Source organism: Zeus faber (assembly GCF_960531495.2).
Source record: "Zeus faber genome assembly, chromosome: 4".
Taxonomy (NCBI): domain Eukaryota; kingdom Metazoa; phylum Chordata; class Actinopteri; order Zeiformes; family Zeidae; genus Zeus; species Zeus faber.
The window spans coordinates 19,964,350-19,987,512 of NC_137191.1; positions in this window are offsets into that span (position 1 = coordinate 19,964,350).

Below are 23,163 nucleotides of genomic sequence, written 5' to 3' on the forward strand. Positions count from 1 at the left end.
ACGAATGGCAATGTTATTGAAATTCTAATCACTTGGGGTGCCAACTACACAGAGGTTTGTACGCGTACTTAACTATGCTGCTGTTATGCTGTTGTCATCATCGGAAAACTTTTTCCAAAAAGTTTGAGAACCCCTGGTTTCGACTTCTGCAACACTCTTCTGCCCGGACAATCCCTCTGACCTACCAGACCTCTGTAGCGCAGAAGTCATCTCTTTCTTTCTTTCGCTTCAAGAAATTGAAGTGGTTACTATGAGGCCATATTTCATCACACATGAATGCAATTGTGGTCTTTTGATTCAGAAGAACTCAGCTTTGTAGCCATCCAATTTTTATAATTCTATGACTGTTTAGGTAGCACCGTGTGCAAAATTGGTTAAAATAAAAAGTCAGTTTCCTCCACCTAATGTCAGTAAAGACCCCTTTCTTTTTTAATTCCCTAGGTCCACTAATGCCACTTATTCTGAGAATGTCTTGCCGGCTGTGACTGCACGCTCTCACGTTTATATTTTTACCCTGCAAGACGCAGAATGTATCACTTAAATCAGTCAGCTTTTGAGACGCTGGAAGGTGTGTTGCCCTAATTGCACAGGGGCTAGGCCTCCCTCTGCAGCCTCGCATTGAGCTCACACAGTTATCCTGCAGCCCACAAGGATACACATAGGATTTATCTTCTTGGCTGAAGGTCGATAAGAAAAAAGGAAATATCCCTCCGAGCGATTAAGCAATTTGTCTCTTTAGGAGTGACTAAGTTAAAAGATTTGTTCTCTTTTCAAACTTATTTTTCGTTCAGTCAGTAAGCTGGTATATAACGAGAATCAGAAGAGTCGGTTTGGATCATTTCATTCTGTCAAAATGATTTACGTAGAATGCTAAGTGTAAAAAGACCACTTTCAATATTAATTATAAAAATTATGTTTATGCCAAATGCATTCACACAATTTTAGACATTAATTCCTCACAAATGATTTTCTGTTAGTAAAATTCACCTACTCACATTTTTCGTACGAGAGTCGAGTCTCAGTGAACGCCTGTTTCTTCAGTTACCAAGACACAACCAAACTCTTTGGGCGACTTCTGAGTAATTTAAAAGAGTTGTGTGTCTTGCATCACTAGAATGAGCGCCTCTTTTGCCGGAGTTCTGAATTGTTAACAGCGCTTATAGTGTCATGAATTGTGCATCAATTGCACCTGCTATCTGCTCCGTATCGATGTCCTATTCACAAAAGATAGTTAAAAGAACATATTTAATATATTTAATGATATGAACATGCCCATGCTGCCGATTGCAATTTGCCCTTGTTTTGTGTCTGATTGCGGATCCACGGAGATGCAATTCAAACACACTATACTTTTAGATTAAAATTTGCTTAGTATTTTTAAGTTTATGTGAGGTGACTAAAACATTTTTAAATAGTGTGAGTAAATCTATGATAAAATGTACTCGTTCCACACAGTTCATTTATATAATTAATAAAATGTGTATATATTTTCATTTTTTACTTAAGCAATTCTAGTTTTCACCGTAAGTTAATATTACAATGTAGAAATGATGACAGTTAAATTAAATGTATTTTGCCTGGCCACAAAGTTTGTTTTTTCAGTGCGGGCCGAACGCCGCTGCCTTTCGGGTGCAGCGGCCCTCTGTGGAGCTGTCCATGGTCCTATAAGGTTCAATGCTATCTGAAGAAAAACCTTTAATTATCACACAACACACCACACTACAACACATGCACACACACACGCACATGCTTTGGATGGTGGCCGGTGAAATGAGGTCTCTGCGTTTAACCCATCCTGGCTTGTCCTTCCTCCGGGGGGGCAGCCAGGAGCAGTGGGCAGCATTCGTGGACACGCCCGGGGACGAGTTTCCATCGCTGGTCAGACGATGATGTGTTTATATATTTGGTGGGGGTCTTTACTGACGTTAGGTGGAGGAAACTGACTTTTTATTTTAACCAATTTTGCACATGGTGCTACCTAAACAGTCATAGAATTGTAAAAATTGGGTATGGCTACAAAGCTGAGTCTCTTCTGAATCAAAAGACCACAATTGCATTCATGTGTGATGAAATATGGAATCCATAGTCATAGTAACCACTTCAATGTGATGACAGCATTTTTAGAAAATTGACCTTGCTGTATATAATAACCAATTGTGACCTCTAGGACAACCTCATGAAACTCAAAATCAAGACTCACCTGCGCACCAGCTGGCGAGTGGCGAGACGCTTCTCTGGTTTGGAGGAGCTGAGGGAGGTGCTGGAGTGACTGGCAACCCAGCGAGAAGGGTGGAGGCTCTCCAATGTGGTCCCCACAGAGCGGACCCCACACTCCAAACATGTGGGGTCCCCAACATGGTCCCCCATGTGGGGAAAAAGTCAATAACTTGTGATTTTGACTTTGGATTCGAAATCGGATATGAAATTTTCGTATAATACACGGATGATATAAGGTCTATTTACGCACCAACATCTCTAACTTAATCCCACCCCTAGACGGCTGCCACAAGATGAGCAATGTTATTCACTTCACCTGTCAGTGGTTTAAATGTTGTGGCTGTATAGCGACTATTGCTGCTTTTCATAATTGTAAAAAGTATAACCATATATTTTCTAAAAACATATTTAGTGATATACTGTATATTGTGGGGTGTTCCTGGTATGCAGTGGTTAGGACCTACTGTTGTGGAAATTCCAGCCACTCAGGTGGTGGTCGATGCGTGGGGTGAGATGGTTCACATTAAACAGAAAATACAACAATTGTCACTGAGTCTAAGTTTATTGCATAGGAGATTAATCAGCGAGGAGCACTTCACAAGTCACACAGAATAGTAAAGAGCAATCTCCCCCGAACCAGCCAGCTTGGGGGGGGGGTTATCATGTAGGTCACATAGACTGTTACTTTGAGGGTGTCACAACGGCAGTTGCTGGGGGTGTAGTCATATGCATAGGTCACAAAGGCTGTTGCAATTGGTTCAGCTGTTTCAACATGTTTCATCATCTCGGCTTCAGTTTTCCATTACATTTCCCCCCTTTGATTAATCTTTTAATCAACACATATAAATGAAAAATAACATTCACGCTGTTAGTCAACACATATCATTGAAAAAAAGCTGTTCACACAGCTGGCACTTTTCCTTCCGGCATGGGCCTGTTGTCGTCCGAGTGGTTGTCAGCATAGGAAGGGATACGTTCGAGTGGTATGGCAGTGAATTGGCCTTGGCGGACAATTTGATCCTCCAGGGTCCGGCTAATGAGGTTAGGTAACACAGCAATAATACAACAAAACATTAACCCAGGAACTGTGAGAATGGCATCAAAAATATCATAGTATCGTATCTGGCTAACATCACTTCGTAACTACCCAACAGATCCTCCAACCACCCAGTCCATTCAAACTGCCCATGTCCTGCATTGTCCTTAATCTCGATGGCCAGGGCTTCCAGCTTGTCGAGGGCCTTGGTGAACTCCCCATCCACCGGAGACATGTGGTTGGGGATCATGCTAAAGCAGGAGTCTCCGAACATGTGGCAACCGCCACCCTTCTCGGTCAGGAGCATGTCCAGGGCCAAAGGGTTCTGCTAGATCATCATTGTGGTGGCGTGCAGCTGTTACCTCGGCATGGTGAAGACGTTGCGGCTGTAGCTGGCCATCCGTCGTTGGTTGTTATACACATACTTGATCCTGTCCACATTTTTATGAATTGTACACCACCAACAGATGGTGGACTCCAATCCTTGATTCATTTGGTTCTGTGCCTAGAACTCATTAGGCACGCCTCTGCGTATGCCTATGGCGTCTATGTAAGTTGGGTTGTGGGTGGCATCTTCCGTAGAGTGTTGGTGATGGCTGGTGGCTGGGCTGGATCCCACCAGTGGTATTGGAAGCATGGCCAGTGGGGCAACGAGAGCCACTAAGACACGTATTCCCTTCCAGCCATTGGGCAGGATGCTTCTCAGACGGCCGCCACAGGCGAAGAACAGGTCCACTATCCATTGGTCTTGCTGCCTCCAGGCGGAGGATGATCTCTGTTATCCAGGGGGCTGCTAACCCACTTTTTAACTTCCCAGACCATTACACAGTTTCCAGTGAAGTTCCCCATGTTCTTTGTTCCTTCTGCTTTATAGAAACATTCATATGTGCCGTTAATGTTGAAGAACTGGGGCTATGGCGGCATCTGGTAGGTTCTGGGCAGCACATAAATGCTGAAATTTCCACTGCTCTGTCTTGCTTGTGTTTAGTTGAATCGGGAGTTGGCTGAATAAGACAGGCACGCGGCTCCACTGCCGACTCCTGATGTGGGACTCCAGGATGTGTGTAGCCGTAGCAGTGGGGCCAGCACGGCCATAGTTGGTGAGCACGCTGCTTGCGCTGTTGATTGGTCTGTCCTGCCCACATAGTCGTACCATTCGTTTTCCCCTTCTACATGTTGTTCTTCTGATTTGATGGCAGGAGCCATCGGTGTTGCAGGGGTTGGCAGGTTTGCACCCACGGTAATCCTGTGGAGGGGTTAGTGTGGCTGCGCATAGCGGTTAGTACTAATGGTAGACGCATCACCCAGTCCATGCCAGTGTCCTCCATTGCCTTCGTCAGTTTGTTTTTGGTTTTTTTAACGTACTGTTACTGCATTCTACCGTTCCTCCACTCTGGGGGTGGTAAGTGCAGTGTGTTTTGAGATTTACATGTAGGTAGGCCGCTAATTGTTTGAGGGCCTGATTTACGAAATGTTGGCTATTATCTGAGGACATTTTCCGGGAAATCCCCCACCTGTGAATGATCTCCGTAACCAGTGCTTTAGCTACTGCTGCCACATCAGCCTTGGCCATCGGGAATACTTCTATCCATCTTAAAAATACGTCAATCACTACTAGGCAATGTTGTGTACCTCAGCATGGGTTGAGTCGAAGTTGGGTCGGCAAAGCGATGGTTCCAGGAGAGCCTTGAGCTGTTCTTAGTTTAGTATTGGGTTACCGTCTGATTTCAAAAAGCCCCTTAACCTACAGAGGGCACCAAAGTTGTGAACAACCCCTAAAGCATATCGGCTGTCGGTGTGGACAGTAAGAGAATCTCCTGCTGCCATGGTACAGGCTTGTGTCAGGGCATACAGTTTTTTCTGTTGGGTAGAGAAGTGAGGTGGGATTTGGTTTGATTCTACTAGCCCGTTATCATAGACTATTGCATAGCCTACATTCACTTTCCCTGTGTCTGGGTTTTTGGGAGGCCGAGCCATCCACATACCAAATATGATCACTGTTGGGGAGGGGTGTTTCCAGTAAGTCCGGTCGGGGCGGTGTCTGTTCTGATATATCATTAAGAGTAATAAGCCGCCGCCTTAATTTGTCCCCATGGGGTTGAATAAGGACCGCTGACATAAATCTCTCCTTATCCTCAGTCATAGTGTACGGTTGGTCTGGGTTTGGTAAACCCAATGTCGGCCCCATGCTGAGGGCCCTTTTCAGGTTCTTTTTTGGTCAGTAAAAGACATAAGCTGCTTCTTTCTGCGGGGGGGTATTTTTAGAATCGCCTCTCCCCTCTCTGGGCCTATTTCCTTCCCTTTTTCTGAGAGGGAACGTGACCTATATATGTCACTTCTGAACAGGCTGTGGCGGACAAAGGGGCATGGTCAATCACCGGATGCAGATGACAGCACGGTTCCCTGACTCCGGGGAACCGTGCTGTCACCTGCAGCCGGTGCTTGACAATTTGACCCTGGTGAGGTCAGCATTGACAGTTCTAATGGCTTGCGGGAAAAAACTCAGTCTCAGTCTCTCTGTTCTCGCTGTGTGACTGCGGAGGCGCTTGCCTGACCGCAGCAGCTGAAACAGTCCATTGTTGGGGTGATGAGGATCCTTCATGATCCAACGGGCTCTGCTACTACACCTCCTGGTGTATAGCTCCTGCAAGGGGGGGAGGGTAGTTCCAGTGGTACGTTCAGCTGAACGCACCACCCTCTGCAGGGCCCGCCTGTCCTGGGCAGTACAGTTCCCAAACCAGGCAGTGATGTTGCCTGTCAGGATGCTCTCCACTGCTCCAGAATAGAAGGACCTGAGGATCCTCACCGAGACCCGGAATTTCCTCAGCTGCCTGAGGTGGTAGAGACGCTGCCTCGCCTTTCTCACCAGAGTGTCTGTGTGTACAGTCCATGTTAAGTCCTCTGTGATGTGGACTCCCAGATATCTGAAGCTGCTCACCCTATCGACAGAAGTCCCATTAATCCACAAGGGCGCGTGCGTCCTCGATTGTGATCCACGCCTAAAGTCCACAATCAGCTCCTTGGTTTTGCTGACGTTCAGGTGTAGGCTGTTGTCCTGGCACCAGAGTGACAGGTCAGCCACCTCCTCGCGGTAGGCCTTCTCATCGCAGTCGGTGATCAGGCCCACGACCACGGTGTCGTCAGCAAACTTGATGATGGTGTTGGAGCTGGACCTGGCCACACAGTCATGTGTGTACAGGGAGTACAGTAGGGGGCTAAGGACGCAGCCCTGGGGGGATCCTGTATTCAGGGTGAGGGAGCTTGACATGTACTTCCCCACCTTGACCACCTGGGGGCGGCCTGTGAGGAAGTCCAGGATCCAGGTGCACAGCGGACCATTCAATCCGAGCTCCATCAGCTTGACAGCCAGTCTGGTGGGGACTATGGTGTTGAAAGCTGAACTATAATCGATGAACAGCATTCTCACATAGGCCCCCTTCTGGCCATCCAGATGCGTGAGCGTGGTGATGAATCCTGTTTTATGTTACATTAACATAACTGTAGTGATCACGGCTAGGAGGGACCCAAATGCACGACACAGAGACGGTAGGCAGACAAAGCAAACAAAGGAGGTTTATTTGGAGACACAGTGAAGACAACAGGAGGGGTCTGGTCAGGGTGGAAAGGGTCAGAGCTGGCGGGACTATCAGACCAGGTGGAGCCGGACAGGACAGGACTCGTGAGGACTGGGAAGGAGGGATCAAGGTTTTGTGTGGAGAGACGGAGAATGGGGCTGGATGAAGCAGGACGGAAAGACTTGAACGAGGAGAGGAGACAGGCAGGTTAGGACAAGGATGAGATACTTGGTTATATATTCTTGGAACTACAGACAAGGAAGGAGCCAGGAGAGATACAAACTTAGCTCAACTGTTTACTGACGATCTGGCGATTAGTGACTGGAGACCCAGAGAATGAATACAGCGGTTGATGATGAGGAAGAGCCTCAGGCATGTGTGTGGAATGTGCCGGAGGGAGGCGCAGCAGATGAGGAGAGAGCGGCCTCTAGTGGCGCTTGGAGCCCGTGGGCTTGACAATAACACCAGGTGCGTGCGTGTCGTTTATGTGAGGAAGAGACGGAACCAGGATGCACTATGGGGAGAAGGCAAGCCGGCGGAGGCAGTGTGATGCTCTGGGTAATGTTCTGCTGGGAAACCTTGTTGCAGAGCAATTACACCCCTTCATGGCAACAGGCATTGGCCTCTTTCAGCAGGATAATGCACCCTGCCACACTGCAAAAATTGTTCAGGAATGGCTTGAGGAACATAAAGAGTTCAAGGTGTTGTCTTGGCCTCCAAATTCCCCAGATCTCAATCAGATCGAGCATCTGTGGGATATGCTGGAACAACAAGCCTGATCCATAGGGGCCCCACCTCACAATTTACAGGATCTGCTGCTAACGTCTTAGTGCCAGACAGGGCACCTTCAGTGGTCCTGTGGAGTCCATGCCTTGATGTATCAGAGCTGTTTTGGCGGCACAAGGGGGACTTACACAATATTAGGCAGTTGCTTTTAATGTTGTGGCTTATGGTTGTATGTTGCAATTAATATGAGGCTAATTATGTTTTCCCTATATAGAATATATAGTTCCTTTGGGTAAGGTGTTCCCACACAACATGTCTTTGACGCAGCAAATCCCACTGTCAAACATTAAACAAAACTTTTCTGACAGCTAATTGGACCAAAAACAGTTTCAGAGCATGTTAGATATGCAGCTGGTTACTATGGTGATCGACCTTGAAAACAAGTTATCCACTCTCATAAAGCATAAGTTAGATCAAGCTAAGTTTCAAGTTGGTGAGCACACAACTAAATGCTGCTTTGTGAGATACAGTATACCCCTGCTCATGTTATGCATCTAAAATAATACAGCATGTGCATTTGCCAGTTAATCTTTGTGCTTTATATCCATTTAAACTTTTAGTGTTCCGTGGGATAAAGAAGACATTGAATTGAAGTATAAATTGAATAATTATTTCAAGTTCATTTAATTTAGAAAAATGCTTACAAATAGTTATCCCGAAGAATTCAAACAGAAAAATAGCGTTAGGATTGGAAGGATAAAAAAGTATATAGTTTAATGGTTTTAAGATTGATCCTCAAGATTGACCTTATGTATTATCATCATTTCTCAGGGTCATCATCATCAATTATGCTTTGTTCTTTGACATTATTGAAATACAGAAGTGCTGGTTGACTACATACAATTTTCCTTTCTTATATAATACTTTTTTTTTTTTTAAGTTATGCTATGGTATGGATGGTATGATATCATACTGATATCAACATTAGCACAGAGGTAATGTTTTTTTACACCATTTATTTTTAAAGCTAGTATACGGACTGAATCAAACTCAACTTAATGAATTGAAGCCAAATTGGGCGATCCTTCACAACATCCAGCCCTAACAATTAATTATAGTTAGCCTGTGTCAAAGACTCTTCACAACATTCAAAACAAACACTAGCTGGTTTGACAATGGAGAGAATCAGCACATGGATGTCCCAATATAAAAGAATGCTTGTTTGGGAGTTCCTACCCACATATCCAGGTTTAGGGAGGGAGAATGAGTCATTCAGGTAGTGGAGCGTCGACATGGCAAGTATTTTATTCATGCATGTTACAGAAAGTCTCGCTGGCACAACAGAAAGGTAAACTTAGAAATGATTAACAGCGTTTGTATGTTATGCTCGTGTTCCGGACCAATCAGTTATAAAGAGGCTGATTGGCAGACACGGAAAAGCTCCGCCGCCACGGCCAAGCCAGCTCCATCCCCTGTAGACGGCTTAACCACGCCCCATTCGTCTGCCACATACGCCCACCAACCGTCTTAGGCTGCTGAGGTCTTAGGCTGCTTGTCTTAGGCTGCTGAGGTGCTGATGTACAGCACCGGTCTGTCAATGCCCCCCACCTGCTGAGACAACACTGCTCCCAGCCCTCTGTCCAACGCGTCAGTCTGCAAGCAGAAAGGGAGAGAAAAGTTAGGCATACCCAGTACTGGCTTCCCACAGAGAGCTGATTTCACCTTCTCAAACACCTGCTGGCACACCTCCGTCCACTGGACCGGATCTGGCGCACCCTTTTAAGTTAAATCAGACAAAGGGCTGGTCAGTGCCAAAAAGTAATCTACAAACCTTCTGTAGTAACCCGCCAGCCCTAATAACCAGTTTACCTTTTTCTTGGTCCCGGGTCTCAGACTGTTCGCAACTGCCACAGTTTTATCTATACTGGGTCGGACCAGTCCCCCACCCAAGTGGTAGCCCAGATACCGTACCTCCCTCCGCTAACGGCATACACTGCCGTTGACGGCAGTGTATGCCGCGTGTGGACGCAGAACCTAGCGTCACAAATTGTCCCAACCCCTGCGGAGTGGAGAAAGCCCTTTTCCCTTAGACTCTGGCAACAAGGGAATCTGCCAGTAGCTCTTAGTTAAATCCAGTGTCATTAAAAACCGAGCCGCGCCTAACCGGTCAAGGACCTCGTCAATGGCGCATAGGATATGCATTGAACTTCAACACAGCACTCACCTTCCGGTAGTCTACACAGCAGCGGACCAACCCCTCTGGCTTACCTACCAGCACGATGGGACTAGACCAGTCGCTTGTAGACTCCTCTATCACCCCCATGTCCAGCATGGCCTTCAATTCTGCCTCCACGACTTTGTGTTTATGTTTGGGCAGGCGAGACTGCCGAGAGCTTGCTTTCACGCCTGGGGTTGTCTCTACAAGGTGGTGTATGAGGGACGTGTGGCCCAGCAGGGGGGACAAGACGTCACAAAACTGGCATTGTAACATGGCCAGATCCATGTTCTGGCCCGGCGAGAGATGGTTACTGGAAAGGGCCGAGGTGGAATTGGTCGTTTTTGGAACTTCAGGCCCCAACTTATCCCCCTCGATCACCGTGGTGGCCAGAGACAGGGATGCTGCCTCCTTCCACTGCTTCAGGAGGTTCAGGTGGTAGATCTGTGTCGCCCCGCCCCTGTCTGACTGGCGACCTCATAATCTACATCCCCAACATGGTGTGTGACCAGAAAGAGCCCTTGCCACTTGACGAGTCATTTCGAGCAGGACATAGGGAGCAACACTCCCTGTCTCCCGGTGCATATTGTCTGAGTGTACCCTTCTGTCATATAAGCGACGCTGCTATTCCTGGGCCTGGAGCAAATTCTCCCGTGACTGCTGTCCCAGCACATGTAGCTTTGATCTCAGGTCCATAACGTTCTGTATCCAGTTCTTACTGGTGCTAGGACCCTCCTCCCAGTTTTCTTTAATTAGGTCTAGCATGCAGGGGCCTCCTGCTAAAAAGGAGCACAAAGGAGAGATTCGCTCAAAGGAGAGAATCCCGCGGAAGACTGGGGAACCTCCTGCACCGCAAACGATAGGGAGTCCAACTACCTGTCCCAATTACGGCTATCGTTGTGAATGAACTTCAAATCATGTCTTTCAGCGTTTTATTAAAGCGCTCCACAAGACCGTCGGTCTAAGGATAGTAAACGCTGGTCTGAATTGAGTAGACGCTCAATAACTCGTTAAGTTCCTGAAGTGTACGTGACTTAAAGGAAGTGCCCTGGTTGGTCAGGATTTCCATTGGAATCCCAACTTGGGAGATGACCTAAAACAGTGCCTGCCCCACACTTTTGGCCATAATACTGTGCAGGGACATTGCTTCGGGGTACCGGGTTGCATAATCCACTAGGACTAACACAAAACGATGTCTAAAAGCACTGCGGTCTACTGGTCCGATGAGGTGCATACCGAGACTTTCGAACCACGCCTCGACTGGGGGAAGGGGCCTCAACTACATAGTTGCGGACGATTGACTAATTGGCAGGCGGGACAAAGGGACTTGGATCTACAGACTAGGAAGGAGCCAGGAGAGATACAAACTTGGGTAAGTTAGCTGACGATCTGGTGATTAGTGACTGGAGAGCCAGAGAATAAATACAGCGGTTCTCTCGGTCGTCCTCAGACGAGCTTCCATCGGAGTCTCCAATCCTTCCGGTTCCTTCAATCAATCCTTCTTTAAGATGTCCACATACGTTAGCGCTGAACGTCCTCGCGATCGATGCCCGTGTGTTGGTTCCCATAGGACCAGCCTGCCGGCCAGGAGCTCCCGATGTCTGTGGCAGTGGTCGGCCAGCCTCATCCTCCTAGATGCTACCTTCTTGCTGAGCCTTGGCAGTTGCCCATACAGGTCCTTGTTGGTAATGTGGATGTTCTGGTCCACATTCAGAACAGCTCGTAGCATTCTGGTGTAGCACCCATCCAGGGACATCTGCAGGGTGGGCGGTTGATGATGAGGAAGAGCCTCCTCATCTGCCCAAATGCCCAGCCAATAGAAGCAGGCCATTATCCGCTGCAGAGTATTATCGTGTCCAAGGTCCCTTGCCATTGGGTTAAAGTGAGCCGCCTCGAAGAGCGTTTCCCGACGTCTTTTCGGCACCAACTGGGTTATTTCCTCTACTAACTGAGTGTCACAGCTCACTCGATACAACCTATCGCTAATGAGCAAAAATATGGGTGAGTGAGCGTGGTGTCTGGACGCATCATCCCTCGACTGCTTCAGTGGAAAATCATCCGTGGAACCATCCTGACCCTAAGCAACCACTATCAACCCCTCAGCATCACCGTGCACTGCGCAACACTCACATCTCCCTACCGACAATGAGCTCACTCCCTAGCCTGCTTCTTTAACATGTAAAACCCTGGCCAACCCATACCAAAAATCAGGGAGTGCGACAGGCGGGAGATAACCGCAGCCTTCACCTTATGCTTTTATCCTTGGTAACGAGTTTCAAACCGCACAACCGGATACGTCTGAATATCCCGATGCACACATCGAATCTCCACCCATGATGTCTCCAACAAAGCCCCGGGTCAAACCAGGTGTTGCTCGACCATCGTCTGAGAACAGCCAGAGTCCAGCAAAGCCTGATGTCTACCCCCTTGTACTCTCACTGATACCTTGTAGGTCCCTCCCGAACCGGGGGAGGAGCCCAGCGGACCAGCGACCCAAACCACCTGTCCGACCTCCATCAAGGGGTCGTCCTACTAAACGTGGTCAGGTCGTCTGCAGTGCCAGCACCCCCGCCCAGGCGTTTGAGCAGCTGTCTGTGGGTCTTTAGTGGAGCCACCCTCGGAGGTAATGGGGGACAGAGAGGGGACAGCACGGGAAGTGGAGACAGTGTTCCACGGCACCAATGAGTGAGGCGGAGCCCTGACCGGCCCCCTCCAGGTCGTTGGGCAGGGCCAGGGTCCTGGCAACTCCTGTGAGGGTCCTGGGGGTGGACGCAGCGGGCCTCTGGAGCTCCTCCCACAGAGCACCGGTATGGGCTGGGAGGCCAATCCCAGCCAGTCCTGGGGTGGACGCAGTGGTTGCCCAGAGCTCCTATCCCGGGGTGCCGGGACAAGCAGGGGACCCGGCCAATCCCGCATGGGTCCTGGGGGCGGTACTCAAGGGCATCCTCCTCCGGGGTGGTGCGACAGGCTGAGGGCGAGGTGAAGCCCACGTTGGTCCTGGGGCCGGACTCGGGGCTGGTCCTCCAGCTGGCACCCGGTTGGTGGCCGTGGGCCAGTTACGCGTCGTGTGCTCCCGCCCCTCCTCGTCCTGATGGCACTCATATCTCCCAGAGACAGCGATGGTGCGGTGGCGGCGCCTCCGGGTGCCTGGTCGCGGCAGGTCCGCTCCGTCTCTCCGGGTACACACACTGACGAGGAGGCGCTCTACCTGGCGGCGGAGGAAGTCCCGCTCATCCTCCGGGTCTGCGAGGTGCTCCCGCAGCCAGCGGATCGACTCCTGGGCGCCTTTCCTCTGGCACCCTGTCCCTCCTGGATACTGTTGACTATGCCACTTGTGGGAGTTCCTACCAGCATGTAGTGGTTTAGGGAGGGAGATGGAGTCATTCGGGTACCGGAGCGCCGACATGGCAAGGATGGGAGGATAGGTTGGGAGGATAACAATAGAGGTGTGATTCACCTAAACAAAGGCAGGGCGGGGGAGGGGTTTATAGCTGTCCCGTAGTTGTTTATAACAATCTTCAAGGGCTGATCATCACAGGTAGGAAAGTTATGCTGGTGATATTTAGTCAAGACTCTCCTCATATTAGCCCTATTGAAGTTGTCAACAACAATAGGAGTTGCCTCGGGGTGTACATTCTGTAATCCATTAATTACTCCGTAAAGGTCCTCCAATGCACACATTTCGTCTGCTTGCGGGAGTATGTAGACTGCTGTGATTATAGCAGAACTGAATTCCCGAGGCAGGTAGAAGGGACAGATTTTTAAAGTTAAGAGCTCCAGGTCTTGTGAACAGTGTGTTTTGCAAGTACTGCTACATTCGAACCCCAGCGAGAGTTTACCGTAATGCAGACTCCACCGCCTCTGCATTTACCTGACTCCGTGGTTCTGTCCTGCCAGAATATGGAAAATTCAGTTGGTAACAGCTGAGTCAGGCACCCTAGGGTCCAGCCAGGTCTCAGTAAACGCCAGTACATAGCAGTTTGCAATGTCCCACTGAAAGTTAATCCATGCATGTTGTTCATCTATTTTATTGTGCAGGGATTGAACATTTGCCAGTAAAATACTTGGTACAGGCTGAATGCAGTATCTCGTCTGAGATCTGCATAGGAAACCTGCATGTTTGCCTCTTTTCTTTCCCCTTCGTTGCTGAGTTAGTAAACACAACAGCGGCAGGATAAAGGAATCGCAGCACGTACTCTGGTAACTTGCAAAAAAGTTTGTGTCTAGTGACAAACTAATTTTCAAAAGTTCTTGTCTATCATACTGTATGAGCGACAGTGCAGTAAAACAAATATAAAAAAACAATACTAATAATAATAAAAAAAATAAGTGTGAGTTCAATGCAGAGCCATTGTCAGTGCAACCTTCCTAGGGTGCACTGGAACCGGAAACCGGAAGTGGTACTGATTTAGAAAACCTCACCCTCAGGCTGGGCACCCCACAGCCTGAGGGCATCCTTGTTACTAAGAAATTAAACAAAAGCCAATGTTTAGTGTCATTGTTTGAAAGCACAATCATATTGTATTGCAAAACATGTTTTTTAATGGTTGCAGAATACATTTCACCTGTCCACTGAAGGGTTCATTTCAGGTTCCACAATTTTTTACTGAGAGAGGAGCTTTGATTGGTAGAGTGCCGATGATTTATGCAACAATGCTACTTTTGCATCTATTGTAGCTTAGGATATTTAAAACGATTCATGATCGTTAAATTCAAATATGGTCATTCAATTAATCTCATCAATGGGTGTCTTTGGATTTATCATCAGACACTCTCAACCAATGACTGCCTCCATGGTATTCTTAAGTGCAGAAGTAGTGATGTGTCTGTGGGTTTTCGTATATGTTCCTGCATGAGTCTTCATCTTTTGTGTGTGTGTGTGTGTGTGTGTGTGTGTGTGTGTGTGTGTGGGATGTGTCCACCGGTGAGTGTTCTCCACTTGTCCCAAGTGGGCGCCAGGCTCCAACCACAGGCCCGGGGCCAGGTCAGGCGCCGACAGACCGACATCCTACCCGAACAGCCCACCCTGCAGGCCAGCCGGCGGGGCCCCCACGCCCACCGGCGCCGCTCGCAAGGGCAAGGCCCGCCCTGCCACAGCCGACCGGACACCCCATCCAGCCGCAAGCCCCGAGCGCCCATCCACGTGACCCAGAGGCTTGCACCTGGATGTCAGCCTCCACCTGGCCAACCACACCCCCACACCAACCCACCAGTAAAACCCCAGTGCTCAATGTGTGCTGTTGGCAATTGCAGTAAAAAATTGCAGGGTGTGGGGGTGCGAATGACTCGGGAATGACTCGGGTCAACCTGCTTGGAGGACTCCTCCAAGCAGGTTGACCCGAGTCATTCGCACCCCTCCTGCCTTGCAAACCCTGGTCTGGTGGAGTATTGTTTGGAGTAAGATTTGTGAAGAGTGTATGTGTTCTAAGCTAATATGAGTGGTATTAAAATTTCGGGATGGAAGAGAAGCACGTCAGGGCAGGAGCCTGACGGGCAAGATCGTAGCCCCCCCAACCCAGGTCCACCCAGAGTCTTCATCTTTTCTTTTCTTGTCTTCCAACAGCAAAGGCATTATCTGTTGAAAAATGCTTCAAGGCTACCAGACTATGTCTACCAAGATTTTCTAAAATGGTCGATTAGGACAATTAGCGCCAGTCCTATGTTAAGACATAGTTGCCAGATTACACAAGACCCACCGGATGCAGTTGAGGACAAATCTCCAGTGTAACTTTTTTTTTAAAGTACAGCTACCTAAAAGATATATTTAAATCTTTGCAGCATCTCAATCTTTTTCTTTTGCTTTTCTTTTTTTTCCAGACACAACATATCACTCAATTAAGGTGTACTGTATGCACCCGTAATTGGAGAATTTGGTGATATGGTGATATCTATTACTCAAAACTTCCCCCCAAGCCATTACAAACATTTTTGTCTCATTACTGTACATTCAATGATGAATCCAATATGGCCCCAAAATCCAATATGGCTCCCAAAGCATCACTCAATTGAGGTTTATGCATCCATACATGGAAAGGTTTATGATATGGGGAATTGTTTTTTTTTAATTTTAATATAGTTTCATTGTTTAATTATATAATCCTGTGATTGTGGTGAAAACAATTGGTGAAATACACTTTCTAGCCGAAGAATTTAAGCAAGACAAGTCTTGCATCTTGTCGCGGTGTTTACCAGCTGTGCGCCATCTCTGGATCTCTGAGAGTCTCAAATCACTTGTGCTGTAGGGTTGCCAATTAGATCAGCTGAGTTTCGTTGGCAATTCTGGTGCGAGAAATTGCGAGAAGTTTGTACATGGCAACCAACTCACTCGAAACGACACTTCACAGCTGATAACTACTGCCCTCAGCGGATGGATATGGATGGTTATGTATCAAAAAACGGTTCTGAATGTGTCTGCATTTTTGCTTGTTTTTTATTTTACTCCCCATGAAGATGCGAGATGTTTAGCTTAAACAGCAGCCTTTGAAATTGTAAAATGTTCCTCATTTCACAGGAGCTAGGCTAGTTGATTCCACCTGCTGCCGTGCAATGATCTAGCACAGTGAGCATGCAGTCCATCACTATCAAGACCACGCAGGAGAAATTCACAAATTCACAACACTCTGCAAGACCGGAAATGTTGTCAAATTATTTACCCAATTTTTTCTGTTTTCTCACACTACAGATAATTGACTGTTACCTGTGGGAACAGTCACCATGGCCGTGCTTTATTTCCAGACTGGACCGTACCCATGGATATTGGTAAGTCCCAACCATGCTCTAGGTCCTACTCTTTGACTTGCATTTTGCCATTGTCATCACACCCAATCTCTGTATGGTAATCATAAGCTGCTTTCACACATGCACTGCAAATCCGAAATTATCCGGACATTAACCGGAGGAGCTGTATGTGTGAACGCAAATGTCCGAATCATTTGGACCGGACATTAACCAGACTTTACCCAGCCAGCACCCTAGTACAAAGTCTGTGTAATGTCCGATTGAGGGGTATGTGTGAACAGAGCAGGTGATTGTCCGGAGAATTCACAGCGAGCGAGTGGGTGTGTTACGTGTTTATGATGTCTCTATCATGCGCCAGTCATTTACCTTTGTGTGGATCTTCGGGCACAGAATGTAGCTGCTTCGCACTCCTTTCTGCTTTCCTTTATATTCCTTTACACTCTTTCATTTATATTACTTCCAAATACGTGGATTGTCAACGCTTAAAATAAGATAAGTCGGTAACAGATTTCAGGGTAATGTAAACACGTCTGACACGGGCAGTTTCCGGTTGGGAGCTACATGTAAGGGCAACTCCGAGGATAGAGTGTCTATCACGCACGGTGCTTTCTCTCAATTGTACATTCTGTCTTCTTCATGCTGTAACATTGAGCACGATTTTTAAGAATGAACAATCAGGCGAAGAAGAGATATATTAAGCTATATTTAGTCCAGAATGTTGAAAAATGTGACAATATGAATCAAAACATTTTCCTGTGAGACAATTAATGATGCAGCTTCCCATTTTAGAAAATGGTTATTTATTTACCAGTTAGCCTTCCCTTTTATGATTTGTACTACTTGATGAGGTTTAGACGTAGGTTCTCAGTTATACTGTAGTAAGGCATTCGGTTTGTTCACGAAAAGCTTGTCTTCACTTTAAAACAAACAGTTAGGTGCTCGAAGCTGAAAGACAAGAAGACTCAACACACAAAACATACCTTTGATTTACTAAAATCTCTGCCGTTCCATTGTTCAGCTTATTTTGCCTTGAAAGCAAAACAAACTTTAAGCCCAATGAAAACACAAAGTCAAATAAACATATGCCACAACCCTGGTTTCTCCCACGGTATTTTACTCTCACAATGATGTGTCATAATCCTACAGTCTTGCCTTTGACGTTGAATAGACGTAAACATTGGCTCACGTGTATTTAAAAAAATCTATATAAAAAAATAAACTCAGAAGCACATAGTGAAAAAAAAAAAACAGTTAACGTTCATTGCAAGTTTATTTGAATTATGACTGTATAATATATTTGTAGTATACCATTTACAAACCATCATATTTTTATAATATCTTAGTCCCACCACATTGAAATTTTATGTCTTTATGAGATAACAATAAGAACTGCATATTACAGCAGTATCTTAAACGACTAATGATGAATATGTGATGGCAATTTAGGAAAACAAATGATGAATCATTGTCAAATCATGTTTGTTTCAAATTGCATTACAGGTTATGTCGGACTGTTTCATGAGAATTGAGCAACGTGACAAGTCCACCAAGTGTCATTTGGCATTGTAGAGAGACTGATTTTCATCTTTAAAACAGGATGTGTGACTTGCAATGTAACCTTCAACAAAGAGCTCCACCAAACTTGGAATGATGTGTGCTGTTCACAAAAATCCTTGAAAGTTTTAAAGTTGCAGTGTAGATCACCTTTGGGTGAGGCTGAGGACGGTCATTTGATGGCCCGAGGGCCAGATTACATGGATAGTTTTAATTTATTTGTGCTCCATCTATGTTTAGGTCAGTATTTGGAGACTAATGAATAATATTAATGGATTTAATACCTATGTATTTATAGACCTTGACACACACATTTCAATGTTGTGTATGATTTGAAAAGTGAAAGAAAACCGAATTTGCATTGAATTAAATTAAGTTTGAGATCATGCTGTTGTCATTTTTATCCAAAGTTATTTAAAAAAACATTTAAAGATCATTTCAAGTGGCTGGTTTAAAGACAGTGCTTAAAATACCTGCCTGCGTGTTTGTTAGGGTGTTACCCGGGGTAACCTATTCAATCTATTTTTGCTGCTAGGTAAACGTCACAAAGCAGCATGGGTACATATTTGATAAAATGATGTGATGATAAAGATCGAAAAAGTAAATTAACTTCTTCACTGCTACTTCATTTTGAAAATAGTTGTATTTACTGTACCAGCTGTACAGTAAATACAACTATTTTAGATCAATAGTTAAACTAGATCAACTATACTGTACACTACTGAACTACACTGTACTATAGCTACCAGTTATACTACTAGTTCCTCTACTTGTAACTCCTCAACACTGCTGAATAGTCAGTTTTGCTTGACGACATGCCATTTTATAAAGTTGAAAAGCAGCAGACTGTACACCAGTAAAGATTTCTACTGTAGGTAGGATTTATTTTATTTTTTTCAGATGCAAGGTGGCTATGACCCAATCAAAATTTAAAATTTGTGTCTGTGATTCCCAAGGTCTGTGATCTTGGTAAACAACCGCCCTGGCCAACATGTTTAAAAGCCAATCAACATTTCTTATCCCCCAATCAAAGCAGTCGAGAACTGGATCTGCTTGGACGCCGCATCCGACAGCCCCACAAGAGTGCAACATTGGCAAATATTGTGGAAGTTATAAAGAAGCCGCCTCAATGACCAGTGAGACGAAATAAGATCAAAAATCTGTTCTTTAAATATTTATTTTAGCATGCATCATTCAAGCATCAAGCATTGGCATTAATGCTAATATTGGTAATACCTGGTACTTTTGTAATACATTTCTTAACATAGGAAACTACATGCATTTTCAGTCTCTGCGAACGAAAAGTACAAGTACTTTCTTACTGTAAAAAAGTATCTGTACTTCCTTAAGTATATTCAGTATATTCAACTGTTGACTGTTAAAAAAAAAAATCTATTCTGGCATTAGGGCAGACGTTCTTTACATTGTGCTGGCATTTTTTTCCACCACTTCATCTGAGTTATCAGCAGTCCTCTCTTTAAAATCGTTTTAACACCTTCAAACGCCCTAAATATTGCTGTTTACGGTATGAGCAAGCAGGTATATACTGTAAGTATATAATTGTGACTAACTAATATAACTGGATCTTCTACAAGCTTTCCAATGATGGAAAGCTATTTGAGTCTTGATTGACAACAGAGCTGTGTTAGTGAATGAGTAAATACAATATCACCTATGGAACAACTGGCAGTACAAGTTTAGCGTCAGTATGAACAAAATAGTCCAACCCCATAATGCACAATCAGTCATGTCACAAAGGAATGGGCTTGGTGGCATCACTTGAGGTGATGCTTATACATGCAGGTGCAGTTGAGGGAGTCACATTTTCTGGAGGAATGTTGGAGGAGGGTTCTTATATTTATAGAAGCCCAAGAGCATAAAAGAGTTGACTGATCATGAATATTGGCAGTGCTGTTTCTCGGGGATTTATGTATTTTGATTCTATTTTGATTTTTTGTTTTATTCAGGATTTTTTTGGTGAGTAATCTATTCATGCAACATTAGAGTACAACTGATGCATGAATATTGTACGTACTAGATAAATGTGTATGTTGTAAAAAAAAAATAAAAAAAATAAGAGTGATAAGCATTGTGGATTCAATTCCAAAATGTGTTTTGTTATGCCACCCAGTATTAATTATAAATATGTACAGATTGAACTTTAAATGAATGCCATTTGTAACTACATGTATTATTTGAATTTGGCCTAACCTTGCTTTCATATTATTAATCAATCAATACATTTTTATTTATTTTAAATAACAAAAACAAGTTTGAGCCAAAGTGCTTCACAAAGGGCAGGGATGAAAAAAAAAAAAGAGAAAACAATAAAATAAATAAATTTAATATAGCAAACGTACAACACAAACGTTCTTTCAAAAAGAGAACAAACAGAGTGCTTATATCAAAAACAGACATGTAATAGGTTCCTACAGATAGTGATGTGTATTTGAAAGGCATAAAATTATAAGACTTGCTTTATTACTCTCATACAGAAGGCAAGGTTTATACGTTTAGTTTATACCTTAAGTGCAATAAAATAAGGACCAAATGGGCAATGGTAGATATACTTTTGACTTGGATTCTGATTTTACATTTGACAAGGGCTAAATATCTACCTGAAGCACAAACGACAAATACATTAAGCATGGTCTTTGAACAAGAAGTTTTACTTTTATAACAGTTAAACTTTTATAGAAATACATTTTCCATTCCATTTTTATATTCCATCCCTTCTCAAAAACCGCTTTGTCCAGTTCAGGATTGCAGTCCTAGTAGTGGCTAGTATGCATGGTTCATAACTGCTACATCCAGAGTTCATACTACTATCAAAATTGTGGTGAAATTATGAATTTATATTAATGAGCATGGCCAGATTACTCCCAAGGCCTGGAAACCTAACAGAACCAAGACACTACTCTATGCTTTCTTTCAAATATAAAGTCTGGTTCTACTTCAGATATTTGTGGGTTCCTAAATTATTATCACTGCATTTAAATATTTATGAACTACAAAGAACCATTGGATTCTGAACAAAAAAGTATCTTTGTGGCTCATGGGGCATAGATTGGAGGTCGGCTCATAAACACAGAGAATCCAACATTTTATCAAGGCTCACTGGGCAGCCAATAAGAAATTAGAAAAGTTTTTTTTATTTTTTTATTAATGAACTGATAATAGGGGTAAATAAAAGCATCACTGCAAAAGCCACTATTGGATCAATTCCAAAAAAGCAAAGATTAGAAAATTAATATGTGATTGCTTTTATTTTGTACTGGAGATGATGGTAAAATTCCCTGACCTCATGTGAGTGAGCTCAGGGCAAGCTTGTGATTAAAGGGAACTCTTGTGGTTAAAGCTATTATGTTCCTTTTTACACAATTTAATATAGGTCCCTGAGGTCCCAAAAACATGTTTTGGGATTTTTGTTTTGCTGAAAATACCATTCAGATTGTGCATTCTAGCTATTCCAAACATGCCTCTAAATCTGTGTTCCTGATGCTCTGTTTAAGTGGGAGGAGCCACGGCCCCGAGGCCCCAAGTTCTGTGAGCCAATGGGGTTTGAGCTTTACTCCGGGTTCTGTTGTATTAAGTCTATAAACCTTCACTGATTTCACCTTATCGGTCCACCAAAATTTGTTTCCGAACAAATTTGAGGCTGGGAAATAAGCAATCCAGTTGCTGTATTAGATCTGCACGACCCCATTTAAAAAGTTTCAGTCCGACTTTCACTTGGAGAACCACCGAATACTGCCGAGCTTGGGGCTTTTTTGGTTCATTCAATTACGGAAACGTCGGAAAATAAAAGAAATACATCTACGGTTTTGTTTGGAGAAGCGTTGAGCGGATCGTGCCCCGCAGTCTACAGTACAGTCAACTTACCGTGGGCACACACTACACACACACACACACACACACACACACACACACACACACACACACACACACACACACACACACACACACACACACACACACACACACACACACACACACACACACACACACACACACACACACACACAGAAAACACTTACATCTCCATCGTTTGCATTTTGTCACAGACAGTTGGTATTAATTCCTCTTTCGTTTCAAAGATTTGTGCTGGTCTCTGCAGCCAACAACAGAGTGGTTCCCATGCTTAGCTCTGAGCTTCGATGCTACCCGGTCCAATCGCTTTCCAGCCTTGGCCGGAGTTACTCAGATGGGGGTCAGCTCTATTTAGGATAATACCCCTGGTGACGTGTATCAGGGCATCATCATCAATCATCATCATCATCATCGTCATCATCATCGTCATCATCATCGTCATCATCATCATCCTATCATCATAACAACCCCTGTTTAGAAATGACATGATTGCTTGTATGGAAAACCCTTTTAAAAAATGATACAGGCGGGTGATACAGAAGTAGTGGGTAATAAGTTGTGGAGAAAAACTATAAACTCCCCCAAAATATGATTACTCGAGTAAACTCCCCCCCAAAAAATATATTTTATTCTCATTTTTCCAAATCGCACACGAATAATATGTGTTTGTGAGACTGAAATCTTAATTTGACTAAAAAAAAAGAATGACTATACATGAAAACACCACTTACAGGTATATGGCTCCCAGCTTGTGTTTTGTCCATGGCCATCATGCCACAGTATTATTGCAACATCCAATATGCCTTCCTTCACCCTTTTCTTGTAATATTTTCCAGTTATAACCAAAATAACTAGTTTTTTATAAGTTATCTATTTCCAAATGATTTTACATAGGAAGTAGAAGGCTAAAAATTATAACAGGAATGTAATGTCAAAGCTCATTGAATAAACTGTTCCTAACTGATTATTTTGTTTCATAGGTGCCTTAATAATGGCAAAGAGCAGGAACAGATGGAAGAATCCACTTCTGTATGTAATTGGTAAGTCATGTGTTCATGCCCAAAGCACAACTAACACCACTAGATAACCTTGCTTTAAGATTTTTGTTTGCTGTGCTGAATTCCTACATCTATTTCCTACCTACTTGAATGGTTACAATACATTTTAAAAAGTACTTGAAAAAATGAAATGGTGTTGACTGCTGTTGTCAAATAGTCAGTCAATTAATTAAC